The following is a 14,156-nucleotide window of genomic DNA, read 5'->3' as shown; positions in this document are numbered from 1 at the left end:
ATTTTTGTTGCTTGGGGCAGCAAAAAGCCTAGAGCCGGCCCTGCTGGTTCCTTCTCTGAGATGGAGCCGGCTGGTGTCAAGTTTCCTGCAGGGAAGGCCGGTGCTGCCCAGGTTCAAACTGGAATGGTGTTTGGACCAGTAAATCCAGAGTGACTCCATTCACTTAGGTGGAGTTTCTCTGTATTTCTCCTGGGTTAACTGACTGAGTGAACTGTGGAGCCGTGCACACCCCCAGCAAATCCAGGTGTCTTGTACGCCTTCCATCAGAATACACAGGGCATGTCCATAGTACGGTTTTGGAGATGGGGCCTTTCCCCTTAACAGGGCCACCCATGGACCAACAGCACAGGGCACTGCAGAGAGTAACTGGGCATTGGTAGAAAGGCTAGCCATTAGGCTGGTTACAAGTATTTGTAATTGTGTGTTGTATTAATGCTGGGTTTTAGTGTCACTGTCATAAGTTTGGGCTCGGAAGGGAAGAGGTGTTATTGGGCACTATGCCTCCAAGGGCCGAGCTTCCCAGCCAGAGTCTGGTGGGCGTGGGAGAAGCTCTGGTTGTGGTGAACAGCCAATTGGAACCAGACACCAACTAAAGCAGAGCTCTGTCAGGCTCCCGAGTCACCGTACACCACACCCAGGCCCTGCACAAGGCAGTGTGGCCTGACGCTCTCCCCGGAGTCCTAAGACTTTCCGAGGCTGAGTGGGGAACGCAGCTTACCTTGCTGGCACGGTACGGGTACATGGGGATCTCCAGGACTTTGAAGCACAGCTCGATGGAGCCCACTTTAGTGGACATGTTGATAATTGCTGCCTTGCTGCAGTTCAGCCCCTCCTTTCCGGCTTCCTCAGCTGCCCTCTTCAGCAGGGGCAGAAACTCCTGATGAAAATAAAAACCCAACAAACCTCCTCAATCATGGTGTTGGGACCCGCCTGAGCTGTGGCGCCAAGCTGTGGACATGGCAGCTGTGATGGGGCCCTGCCCTCCCTCCCACCAGCGGGTAGCTCAGCCATGGTCCTGTTGCCCCTTGCTGAGCCGAGCGGCTAGTCAAAGCGCAGGGCCTGGGGCCGTTCCAGTGGGAAGCAGAAGTTGATGAGCCTGGTGTTGTCTTTGATGCCGTCCTGCTCCTCCAAATGCAGGGGGACCCAAGAGCTAAAGGAGCAGCTTCTTAGCATACAGCCCCCACACCTCTTTAGCCAGCGCCAGACCCACAAACTGCCTCTAACTTGTCCCAGGGTCACGCACAGAGCCCTTATTGACCCCGCTTGGCTCCCTTCCTGCTTCTCCATCTCCCTCTCCAATCTTGCCTGGCCTCAGTCTCTGTGTTTTCTGCCTTCCCTCCCACACAAAACACCAACACTCGTCAGCAAGAGCCCTCCGCCTCTCAGCCCAAATGCCTGGACCCATCACAAGTCCCTTTAGCCGTGGGGGACAGAAGCTTCTGGTTAACTCCTCCTGGGGCCTTCACACCAATCTCCAAGGGGTTGGTGGTGGAAGTTTGCAGCGTACCACTCCCTTACGGAGAACCAGAAAGAAGGATGGGGAAGCAGGAGGACAAGGCTAGGTCGCAGGAGGAGAGGAAGGTGATCTTGGCAGCGCTGTGATAGATGCAGGCGCTGGGAAGCAAGTGGCCAGAGAGGACGAAGTTCCAGCAGTTGCCATGTCTGTTGGGGTGGCCAGGAGCACGGATTGGGAGGTGAGCTGGAGCAGTGAGGCAGGTGTGGGAGTCTCTGGGTTAGAGGGGAAAGATGAGACTATGGGCCAGACTGAGATCCCTGGGGGCAGAGGGAGAAGAGAAGACATGGATGGTGCCCTGAAGGGAAGTTAGGAGCCCCCAACCGTCAGGGGGGTAAGAAGACAATCAAGCGAGTATGGAGTCCAAGGAGCCCCCGCAGCCAGGAGCAGAGAGTGATCAGCTGTGTCGATGGCAATGGACACACCAGTCACACACTCAGTGTGCACGGAGATATGGGGATATCACACACACCACACACAGCTGCAGCGCACACTCACAGACACAGGCACCTTGACACACGCACACATGGAATCAGGTCTGCACATCAGCACACATGCTCCAGCTCTATACAAAGGCCAACGATCCACCTGAGCGGAGCAGCAGGGAGCAGACTCAGGCTGCAGCGTGTTGACTCTGAATAAGCAGCTTATGGCTTGGCTGCAGCATGGGTAGGACTGGCTGCCTGTGTGGTCTCTGCTGCTCTATATGCCTTGTGCAGGTGGGAGGAGGTGCTGAGCAGCCCATGATCCATATTCCCCATATTCTCCTCTTTCCATGACTTGCTGTAAATGTCATGTTCAGAGAGCACAGAGAGAAGTTCGATAAAAACATTAATACTCTTGCTGGAAGGTTGCAACATAACATGACTTTATTTCTTAGAATCTCGACCCCTAGCACACAAGAACCCCAAAACAGAGAGCGAGAAAGCAGGCTGCTCCCTAAGGCAGAGAGGCAGAACCCTCCTTGCCTCACCCTAGGCTGGCACTTGTTGAAGACCCAGCTCCCATGCTTCCTGCTAGCCCATAAGCAGGACCAGGAAACCCCTTATATTTAGAGGGATAGCTTCTCATTTTAACAGTTTTTAATACACTGTGATAAACAGCGGGTGGCTCCAAGTACAGAATGAACTCCGTTTGATCCAGTCCCTAGATAGGGTCTGATAGTCCCTCCCTTCTCCCCTCCCCCAAGTAAATAATAGCCAGTGAGGCCATCCGTACCTTGGCCACTTGGATCGGCCCGACCACATTGGTAGTGAACACGGAGATCATCTCCTCCGGCTGCACTGACTGCAGCGTGGCGTGGGAGTTGACTGCTGCATTATTAATGAGCAGGTTCAGGCCCTTGCCGTTCAGCTGGGACTCCACCTCCTTCACTGCTGCTCTCACACTGGCCAAGCTCACCGCATCTGCCGGGAAATCAAGGGGGAGCAGAGGAGACAGATCAGCCATTCCGTGGGCACTGGGGCCAAGAGTGAGGCCCAGGCAGCAGCCAGAGCTAATGTGAAGACAGCAAGAGCAAAGTGACACAGGCTGAGCTAGCGGGACTCTCACTCCCTGGCTGGGGGGAGCCAGGGAGCTGGGTCGGAGATGTGTGCGGGGTCTCTCCGTCAGGGGAATTAGACTGAGATGAACAGAGACTGGCTCAGCAGCAGCAGGGTGCGAGATGGAACTAATGTGGGGACTGTTGTTGGTGTGTATGTGGGGAATTGCGTGACCAAGGTACAAAACAACGGCCTCACTCATTGCCCCACAACTGACTCCTTGGAAAATTCCAGCCTCAGGCTCTGTCTGCACGTAAAACACAGCCCCACGGTGGTGTCTCTGCATAGACACTCACTCCAGCAACGGGCGGGGCTTTCCCACAGGCGGAGCTAATCCACCTCCCACCGAGGCAGTAGCTACGTCGCCAGAAGAATTCTTCCGTTGATATAGCGCTGTCTACACGGGTGGTGGGTTGCTTAACTCGGTCGCTCAGAGGTGTGTATTTTTCACAGCCCTGAGCGACGCGTCTGAGTCGATCTAATTCTCTGGTGTCGACCAACCCTAAGTTACTAACCCTTTAAAAAAATAAACAAACAGAATTGGTGATGGTGTGATGCTGGCAGACCAGGTGCCAGGTGCCAGCTCACCCTAAAGCCCCAGGCCTTGCTTAGCAATGCATGGCTGGAAGCCAGGACAAGTCACTTGTGTGTTAGTATAGATCAAAGTGATAGTTACATGTCTAGGAGTGTATTTTGTGTCTAAACTTCATGAACTAGGGGCTGTTGCATGCATTGTTTTCATGTATCTGTACCTGTCATAATGCAATAGCAAACATTGGCATTGTACATACCCCTGTAACTAAATAACCCATCAAAGAAGAAAGAGGCCTTGTGGGAGGCAAATGAAGAAAAGTGCTCATTTCAAAGCAAGCTGTGATTGCGTGGGATGGTTGGAGACCAAAGCCTTTAAATGTGCTCCTCAATCCTTCCTCAAAGGAAAGCCCACGTGGGGAGTGACTCTGTGTGATTAATGAAGCGGGGGGGAGGGTAGCTCCCTTTTATGAACACCCAGCCAGCCAGTTAGCTATAAAGTCCCTCTTGGTGACTGTTCTCTGCTTGCTTTACCTGTAAAGGGTTAAGTCCCCCAGGTAAAGGAAAGGGGCACCTGACAAAAAGATCCAAAGTGAAGGCTAGAACTTTTTAAAATTGGGAAAGAAGCTTTTGCTTTGTGTTGTGGTTGTTCTCCGAAGAGCAGAGACACAGAGCAGCAATGCTGTAAGCAGCTTTCAGCCAGGTATGATCCTAAATCATGAGATCATACCTAGAACTACTTATCTGGAACTCCCAAATGTGTAAGTAGATCAGGAATGTTTAGAAAGATGTGATTAGGCTTATTTCTGTTTATTTCTTATGGCTAATGGACTCCTCTGTGCTAACCCCAGATGCTTTTGTTTGCTTGTAACCTTTAAGCTGGACCCCCAAGAAAGCTATTTTGGGTGCTTAATTTTTGGAATTGCTCTTTTAAAATCTAGCAAAAGCCTAAGTTCCAGATGTATTTCCTTTCTTTTTGTTTTTAATAAAATTTACCTTTTTTAAGAACAGGATTGAATTTCTGGTGTCCTACAAGGTTTGTGCATGTTGTTTGATTAGCTGGTAGCAACAGCTAATTTCCTTTGTTTTCTTTTTCAGCTCTTCCCCGGAAAGGGGAGGGGGGTGAAAGGGCTTGAGGGTACCCCACAGGGAAGAATTCCCAAGTGCTCGCTCCTGGGTGCAAAGGGTTTTTTTGCATTTGGGTGGTGCCAGCGTTTACCAAGCCAAGGTCAGAAAACAGCTGTAACCTTGGGAGTTTAATACAAGCCTGGAGTGGCCAGTATTAATTTTTAAAATCCTTGCGGACCCCCACCTTCTGCACTCAAAGTGCCAGAGTGGGGATTCAACCTTGACACCCTGTCAGCTTGTTTTCTTGGAGCAGAAACTATATGTGTGGATTCAGGGAAAGATCCTTTATCCCTGGACTGTCTGGCCTCTCACAGGGAAGGGTCCCAGATGCAAAGCAGAGATTCCCACAGACAATCTGGGGTCCCTGAAAAGACTTTTGGGAACCTGGCAGTTTATTACATCTCTGCCGCCATTTGGAATTACAGACTGTGACTCACCTGTCCATACATTTTTCCTGCTTTAACCTCCCATAACTCTCCTTTCCTTTTCTTAGCTACTACGCCTCTCCTGCGTTTACTATAGAATTGGCTACCAGCGTTGTCTTTGGTGTTAGACCGAGGTACCAAGTGACTGGTCTGGGAGCAGCCTGAATGTGGTGTGATGTTCGGTGTAAGTGACCATTTGTCACTAGCTCAGCGTGTGGGGTGGCGAGGTAGACTGGGGAGTCTAAGGGTGACTCCTTGGTAAGACTCCATGGTGAAATCTAATTGTAGAGCCACCCACCAGATTGGGGTCCCTGCCCTGCGTCTCATGGCCTGCCCTGAGATAGGCACGTGGGCATGAGCCGCTCCACACAGCGTGACAGACAATACAAGTTATTTTCTTCCAGGAGTATTGAGTGAGGAAGAGGGTAATGGGTCCGAGATCTCCTCTACACAAGAAAGCTGCACCATTTTAACTTAAGGTGGGAATTTAAATGGATTAAGCTAGGTCTACACCAGGGGTCCCCAATGCGGTGCCTGCGGGCACCATGGCACCCGCCGGGGCATCCATGTGCGCCCGCTTACTGGCCGCTGGACAAGCAGCCACCAAAATGCCACTGAGAAGCGGCAACGTCAAGAAGCGCTACCGCCGAATGACGCTTGATGATGCTGTTCACACCGGCATTTCAGCGGCTGCTTGTTCGGCGCCCACCCCACGGAAAAGGTTGGGGACCACTGGTCTACACTATGCAGTCTACACCAGCAGAGCTATATTGCTGCAGTTATGCCAGCATAATCCTGTAGTGTAGACGAAGCCTGCACTGATAGATGGGTTTTTTCCAGCAGTGTAGGAGCATCACCTCCCCGAATGATGTTAGCACATCAATGGAAGCATTCTTCTGTCGCCTCAGCTGCATCTACCCTGGGGGTTATGTGGACGAAGCAACATCTGTCAGGGATGTGGTCTTTCATCCCCCTGACCGATGTAGCTATGACTACCTACTCCTTTTAAGTGTAACTCAAGTAATCCTTAAACTCATGCAAAGCCGTGTGTGAATGCTCTGACTTTGGTTTCAGAGCAGTTTATTGCAGTTTGGTTGAAGTGAAACCGAAATCAGGCTGTCCACTTAGGTGTTTCCTTGGGTTTCAATTCACACTCCTGGAATTTGCTTGGTGTTGTGTCTAATTTGAGTGCTGATGTAAGCAGAGTCAGAATGAGCTCTCCCCTGACATGTGGTGATGAGCTGTAGAAAAGGACTTCAGGGGCTGATCTCGTTTGCATGGGCACACCCACCCTGCCTAGCATGATGGACTGCTTGCCCAAATGGTCACTTTGGCTGCTGCGGGATCCCCACTCTCTTTGTTGTTGGTGCAGGAGTAATGGAGGGTTGTTATCCTGGTTATGTGAATCAAGGACAGTAGAACTGTACTTGGCATTTTATGACGGAGGGACTCACCCTCAACTAAGTAGCACTTGCTAGGCAAGGGACATGGGTTCCAAACCCCCCCATGAATGGAGAGAGGGTTGGGATAGACATTTGTGTTTGTTGGGCTGTAAACACCACTTTTACCTTATTTCTCTCTACTGTGCAACATCAGAGCTAATTGTGACTCCATGAGAAGTCTTGTTATGTGCTGCAGAGTTGCAATCATTGATACCTAAATTTAAGTGTTAGGTCTACTTTGGGCTAGTGGTGCACTAGCACTGAGGCTCCCCTACTACCAGCTAAAACCACTGAGTGCTGTGTTAAGTGGAGGGGTGTGTGAAGAGAAGTTGGTGAGTGAGGAGGTGTGGTGAGTGGAGTGGCTAGGGGAGAGGTGTGGTGAGCGGAGCAGATAGCAGGGTGGCTGGTGGAGAGATGTAGCTGGCGGTGAAGACTGCAGCAGGACCCCATGGAGAGGTGGGGCAATCGGCTGTCAACCCAAGCAGTGGAGCATATAAGGTGCCCCCATACCTCCCCCTGCTTCCACCCAGGCTGGGAGGTAAACTCTGCAGAGGAACTTCTGAACTCTAGAGGCTGCACTAACCAAGGTCAGAAACTGTGGGTGGGGTGACTGTTGGGTTGCTGGACTTAGGACCCTGAGGGGAAAAGGACACTGCCAAACTTACTTGGGGGGTGGGTCTTTTGCTCATGGTTTTTGTTATGAAACCTGTTTGTGGTGTTTCCCCAACAGAATGCCACATTGTTTCCTTCCTTTATTAAAAGAGGGACTCTGTGCTTGCGAGAGGGGAAGTATTGCCTCTTAGAGGCGCCCGGGGGGTGGTATGTCCCAGGTCACTGGGTGGGGGCTCGAGCCGGTTTTGCATTGTGTTATTGAAATGGAACTCCTAGATACTGAACCCGGCCCTTGTTGCTGCCAACTCTGATGGGCAGAAGGGTTACACTATAATATGTGCTGGTTAATGGAGGAATCCAGGCCTTTCAGAGTAGCTTGGGTTGGGGCACTGGTCTAACGCCGACAGACCCCGGTCATTGGCGGGTGGAACTAAACCTGGGACCTCTGGAGCTTAATGAATGAGCCTCTACCACATGAGCTAAAAGCCACCTGGCTATTAGATAAGGATGTAGAGCAGACTCATTTAACTCTCTCTAAGTGGTCTCGGTGCCACTATATGGGACAGAACACCACACCCAGAAGGTGTGTCGGTTACACTGGAACGGGGGAGTCCGGGGGCTATGCCCTCCCACTTTTTACGGGCCGTAAGGGTGAGCGATGGGGCGGGAGAAGGGAGCAGAGAGGAGCAAGCGTGGGGTGGGATCTTGGGGGGAAGAGGCGATCCAGGAGTGGGGTCTTGGGGGAAGAGGTGGTGCAAGGGTGGGAGTTCAGGGGGAGGGGTGGGGCCTTGGGGAGAAGGGATGCGGTGGGGGCAGAGCCTCGGGGAATGAGTGATGCGAGCGTGGGGACTCGGGGAAAGGGGTGGTGCAAGGGCGGGAACTCATGGTGAAGGGGCGGGGCCTCGGGACAAGGGGTGGCGTGGGGGCTGGACCTTGGGGGAATGGGCAGTGTGAGGGTGGGGGCTTGGGGATAAGTGGCGGGGTGGGGTGGGGCTTTAGGGGAAGCAGTGGTGCAAGGGTGGGGGCTCGGTGAGAAGGGGCAGCATGGGGGCAGCAGGGCCATAGTTCAGGCGCTGGTGGCCCCCCCACATTTAGGGAGCTTCCCCTGCTCCCATCTGGGGTGCGTTAGTTTAGGGTTAATCTCTGTGCAGTGCAGGGGATTTTAGTCCCGTCTGGTAGCCCTGCTGTCCTTTGGCTTGTGCTGTCGGCTTGGTGAAGCATTCTGCTTTGGGCTGGATTTCTAGCAGCAGAGGGAGTAGACGGGCTGAGCTGGTGCTTTTCCCATCTCTGACAGGTGTGATTCTGTGACCCGATGAACGAGATCACTGGTGCGGCTCTCGCCTGGCCCCTCTGAAAGGGCTGCTGGGTTCATTTCAATGGAATAAAGGGGCCCAGAGGGTCACAGGGACCCTACCACTGTCCATTAAGTAAGGTGGCCAACTTTCTACTCGCACAAATCTGAACACCCTTGCCCCCCTGTCCCACCCTCCTCCGAGGCCCTGCCTCCTGCCCTGCCCTCCTCCAATGCTCCACCCATGCCCTGCCCCTTCTCCGAGGCCCCGCCCCGTTCACTCTATCCCCCGTCCCTCTGTTGCTCACTCTCCCCACCCTCACTCACTCATTTTCACCGGGCTGAGGCAATGGGTTGGGATTTGGGAAGGGGTGAGGGCTCTGGCTGGGGGTGCAGGCTCTGCGGTGGGCCCGGAGCTGAGGGGTTTGGAGTGCAGGAGGGGACTCTGGGTTTGGAGGGGATCAGGGGTGGGGCAGGGGGTTGGGGCTCGGGGTTGGGGTGCAGGCTTACCACCGGCGGCTCCCGGTCAGCAACGCAGCGGGGCTAATGCAAGCTGCCTGCCTGTCCTGGCTCTGCGCTGTGCCCTGAAAGCAGCCAGTAGGTCCAGTTCCTAGGCAGGGGGCCAGGAGGCTCTGCATGCTGCTCTTGCCCGCCTCCCCCAGCTACCATTATCTGTGGTTTCTGGCCAATGGGAGTGCGGAGCCGGTACTTGGGGCAGGGGGCAGGGTCTCCCAGACACTGGCAGGAAGCCTGACTTTGCAAGGATCACTTCCTGTCCCTGCAAGGGTCACAGTGACCAGCGCCCCCCCACTCCCTGACTCCAGAGAAGAGTCTTACTCCGACAGAGGCAAGAGGTCTCATCCCAGGGGCAAGACCAGAGCCAAGAGAATGAAGGATTAAGCAATTAGGATTTTAGTGAGGGACTTTGATGTTTGGGACATTTTTATTAGTGTAAGGCCAGGGTTTGGTTCTGGAACGACAGCTTTCTTCATAGGTGCTGGAGCTAGGGGTGCTGCCAGACCCCCTGGCTTGAAGTGGTTTCCATTATATCCAGGGTTTACAGTTTGGTTCAGTGGCTCTCAGCACCCGCACTATACAACTTGTTCCTGCACCCCGGCCTTCTTGCCGTTACTGGTAACGCAGCGTAGGTGCATATAAAGAGGAATAAGCCTTTCCATTCAGTTACAAGCCACCGTTTAGTTTGGGGCTTGTTTAGCCTCCAGAGACTTTGCCAGTATAGTAGAGCCCCCAGTGTGGGCCAGCCGAAGGAGTCCTGCCAGCACAGCGTCCCCAATGACATTAGCTAACTGACAGAAGCATGCTTGACTCTTTGCCCTTTGTGGGTACGTCTACACTGCAATTCAAGCCCCGCGGCTGGCCAGTGTCAGCTGACTCGGGCTCGGGCTAGAGGACTGTAAAACTGTGGTGTAGACATTTGGGCTCAGGCAGGAGGCCGGCTCCAGACCCCTGGGAGCGGGATGGGTGAGGGGGTGGGACAGGAGAGGGAGGGGAAAAGGGTGGAGAATGGGAGGGAGAGGAGAAGGGTTCACCACTATGGACAGGACTAGGTATTTTCCTAAATGTTTGGATGCCCCTCCCCCCTTCTCATGGGGAGGGAAGGATTTTTGGTTGCTTTCCTTGGTGGATATTTTTGAAACTCTTCTGACCGGCTGCACAAATGGATTAAAACTCACTCTAATGAGAAAAATCATTTTACTTTGAACTGTAAAATTTCCTTTTTAAATTAACACTGGCTTTAAGGTGGGTCAGGAAGCTTGCTCCTAGAAGAGTGCTGATTTTAGTGTTTCTAAAAACATAAAGGAATGCAAATCCTTTACACCTGGACCGCCCAAAGCCAAATGACAAGTGAATTGAATTGGAAACGCGGTTTCAGTAAAATGTATTTTCTTTCTTGGAGAAGTTATGAGGAAGTAAAGACTTTGCCACTGGACTTAGCTAGAGGAACTCATTGAATATTTTTTTGTGTTCCTTAAAAGCGTTGTTACCTGGGACTGTTAAATTAAACAACTCTTTAGGGGTTTTGTGCACCACTATTTATTTATATCTGTGCGGCAAGGATCAGCCAGGGTTAGCTTGTCTGGAGACCTGTGTCATTCTGGGCTCTGCAGTGGAGGAGGAGGAGGAGGATGAAGAGGAAAGGGATCAGGAGTACAGGCCCGGATAGCCCACTTAGCCAGCCTGGGGGTTAAGCGGGCAGGTAACGAGCACAGCTGGGTCCCAGCTGAGCTCTGTGATTGGCCAAACCGCCCGATGGGCTGAGAGGACCAACAGACCCGCTCTTAAGCCCAGCAGCAGGAGCAGGGTGCTGGCTACTCAGGGCTACAGAAGTTCCTGTGCCTGCTTGTTCCCAGCGCTGCCTTGCTCCCGGTAAACTGCTCCTGACCCTTGGCTCCTATTCCTGGGCTCCGGCGCCTGTCTACACTGTAAAGAAAAATTTTGGGGGCTAACCATTGTAGGCTTGCGTTTGTAGCACAGGAGTTTTTGTGCATTTTTTTAACTGGTTGCCTTTCTTTAAAGATTTTGTGTTTTAGGAGGGGGCATTTTAAGAGAGGTTGGGGAAAACCCCAGATTCTTGCTGTTTTTAAGCAATTTTTTTTCAAGATTGTGATTTTTGAATTAACTTAAAAAAAAAATTATACCACTTGAGCATTTAAAGATTTTTGGACTTTTTTTAAAGGAATTTTCTTTCCCCTAACTAAATTGTTTTGGGCAACCTTGTTTTTCACTTACAGTAGTTGCAACAATACCAGTTGCTTTTTGATTGCATTTTGATACTATTCTTTAATTTTTAAGGCTGAGCTCTTTAAACCCCTTTACTGAGAATTTACCTTAATATAGTTACAGTTTTCTGGCCTTTTGTGTGTGTGTGTACTTTTTAAGCAGTTATTGCAGCTAACACTGTACAACCAGCAATTAGGTTTTTTCCCCACCGCTGGTACTCTTTGAAATTTGCATAATTCCTTACAATTAAATTTTTTCCTTCTAACTTTTGTTATGTTCGAACCCTTTTTAAAAAGATGTTGACCCTTTTGGGCACTTTTGTACCCCCAGGACAAAATGCCAATTGTTTTCCAATGTAACAAGTTTTATTTGGGTTATTATTTAAAGTAGATAATTGAGGAGGATGAGCCTTAACTCTGCTTGAATCACCTGACTTTAGTACCTGATACGGTTCAAGGGCTGAGACCTGGGGACAGAGGAATTATGCTTTTTGGGTGTATGAAGCAAGAGGAGGGATCCCTTTACTAACTGAGGCTGGGCACACTGAGTGTGCAGTGCAGGGTGATAATTCCATACCTAGCTGAATCGGCCTCACAGGGGGGTACTTGGCAGCCAGTTCCTGCAGGGCCTGGAAACGAGGCAAGAAAAGAAGCTGGAATTAGAACAATAAGTCTGAGTAGAGCACGGATAATGGCACATCCAAAATTCTGGCCTCTGCAAGCGATGCCCTAGCCCCGCCCCAGAGTGCACAGACACTCACACAGCAAGGCAGCTGGCCGTACAGCTACCTCTGCACAGCATCTACCTGGACTTCTACATGTTCCTTATACTGGGCCAGCTCTTCAGGCAGTGGAACTGGTGCAGCTCCATTGAAGTCACCAATTTTTGGTATAATTAAGCCCTAGAATCAACTGTGCCGGTGGCAGTTTTGCACTCGCAGATGGCGTCTTTCCTGCCAGCTTCCAAAGCGCACGGGAACTGACAAGGTTAAACCCCGAGTGTCTCTCCCAGGCTCGGCTCCATAGCCTATGAGTAAGTTGGCTTGAGAGAGGTTTATGGGCAATGCAGCTGGACCTCCCTAGATGCAGAGGGGGAACAAGAGGAGACCCTCTGTCAGTGCTGGGGACCAGACACAGCAGAAGTCTCCGATTGCAGGGCAGAGGCCCTGCTCCCAGCCTAGATTCTGCAGCCCTGAGGTTAACGAAAGGGGCAGAAGGGAAATGTAAGCTGGAGTCAAACCCTCCCCAGGCCACTGCCACATAGGGGCCCTTGGGCAGCAAGGAGGGGCGGTGAATTACAGATGGGCTAGCGCTGAAGGGCCAGCTCAGCAATCGCTGCCACTAGCCCAGCCTGTTTTGCCCCCTCCTTTGTTTCCAACAGCCCTAACCGCGGCGCAAACCTTAGTGCTGAATTGGAGACCCAACAGCCGCAGCTGAGGGGCTGGGAAGGAGCCGGCTGCTCAGAGTCTCTAATGCAGACTTCCCAGCGCCAGTCCCAGCTGGAGCCAGGAGTGCCCAGCCAACCCTGCCAGCAGTTGCAGAAAGCATCTCCGTAACTGCTGCTGGTTCCGCTCGGTGCCTTGAGGGGAACACGAGCCCTGGAGGCTCGGAGAGCTGATGGTCCATTGGGTTAGACAAACCCCTTTCCCATATAGCTGCTGTGGAGACCGGCTCTCTGCCTCCCCAGCCCAGCCCCAGGGCTGGGCTCCTATCTCTCACCTGGCTCTCATACCTTTCCTCTTGGTCCATCCAGGTCTCAGTAGGTTGCAAAGATGTGTTCTGGGGGGTCTGGACTCTCCACTAGCTGCCTGACCAGCTCCAGCCCAATACCCCGATTGGATCCAGTCACCAAGACATTCTGAGCCAGCGGAGCCATCTCTGCCCCTCACTGTTCACAGAAGAAATGGACTTTGGCCAGCACAATTGCAACACATGTTGGGTAAATATTAACGCGAGGGATGGTCTCTCCAGGTTTGTTGACTTTTTCTTGTCTGCCCAGCACTGTCACACCTGCAGGGGTGGCTCTAGGCACCAGCAAAGCAAGCAGGTGCTTGGGGTAGCCCATTTGCAGGAGCGGCAGCCGGCAGGGAGCCAGCATGGGAGCTGAGAACCAACAGGGGGCCCTGGGAGCTGTAGTTCCTTGGTTAGCTCCCTGCCTATAGAGCCAGCCCTGGAGCAGGGAAAGAACTACATTTCCCAGCATTCCCTTGGCTGCTATAAACAGGAAAGGGAGGGGGAGGGAGTGAGGTAGCTGAGCCATGCTGCAGCTTGCTGTGAATGGAGAGCTCACTGCTAGAACGGGGTGGCACTGTGAACGGGGAACAAGTATGCCCAAGGAGTAGAAGGCTTTGCCCCAGATATCCCCTTCAGAAGACATCCCCAGCCTGGATTAGGGATACTGGTGTGACCTCACCTTGCAGCCCCCAAAGAAAGAATTGGGTGGACTGAATGGACAGTGCCCCTCTCTATCTGAAGCCTAGCAAGGGAGGTACGTGGATCCCACTAGAATTTAAAATGAAAAGTAAGGGAGGGGAGGCTCTGGACCTGGGCAGCTTTAGATACAGTGCAAGGCACGTAGGAGGATTTCCACTTCTGAGCCATGGAAGCAGACATTGACTTTTCCTTTCCAGATATAGCTAATATTCAGAAAGGGAGTCTAGCACCTGCCTTCCAGATTTGAACACCTCAAAATTCAAGAGTGCTCAGTTTGGGCAGCTGTTACTTCATTTCTCCCAAATCAAATATACTGATCCACTGTAACTTGTTGTAGAAAAAGTAGGATAAAATTGAGCAAAAAATGCTTCCCAGTGGTTATTAGGATTGGAATTGCTATTTTCAACAGCCATTGCCATTTTTTAAAAATTTTATTTGTTTAAAAGGAAGATAGTGATATTGCATTGGCAAATTCCCCATAGAAAGAAAGAGTGGAACA

At 51.8% G+C, this 14,156-nt stretch overlaps 1 pseudogene; it reads right to left on the bottom strand.

Annotated features, from left to right (window-relative positions):
- Nucleotides 1-718: 718 nt before the first annotated feature.
- LOC113408344 lies at nt 719-13,100 on the bottom strand (annotated as a pseudogene).
- Between the last annotated feature and the right edge of the window lie 1,056 nt (nt 13,101-14,156).

This window comes from Terrapene carolina, unplaced genomic scaffold (genome assembly GCF_002925995.2).
Source record: "Terrapene carolina triunguis isolate 2854851 unplaced genomic scaffold, T_m_triunguis-2.0 Scaffold9329, whole genome shotgun sequence".
Classification (NCBI taxonomy): domain Eukaryota; kingdom Metazoa; phylum Chordata; order Testudines; family Emydidae; genus Terrapene; species Terrapene triunguis.
The sequence above is the reverse complement of the archived record's forward strand: the minus strand, read 5'-3'. Positions and strand labels throughout refer to the sequence as shown.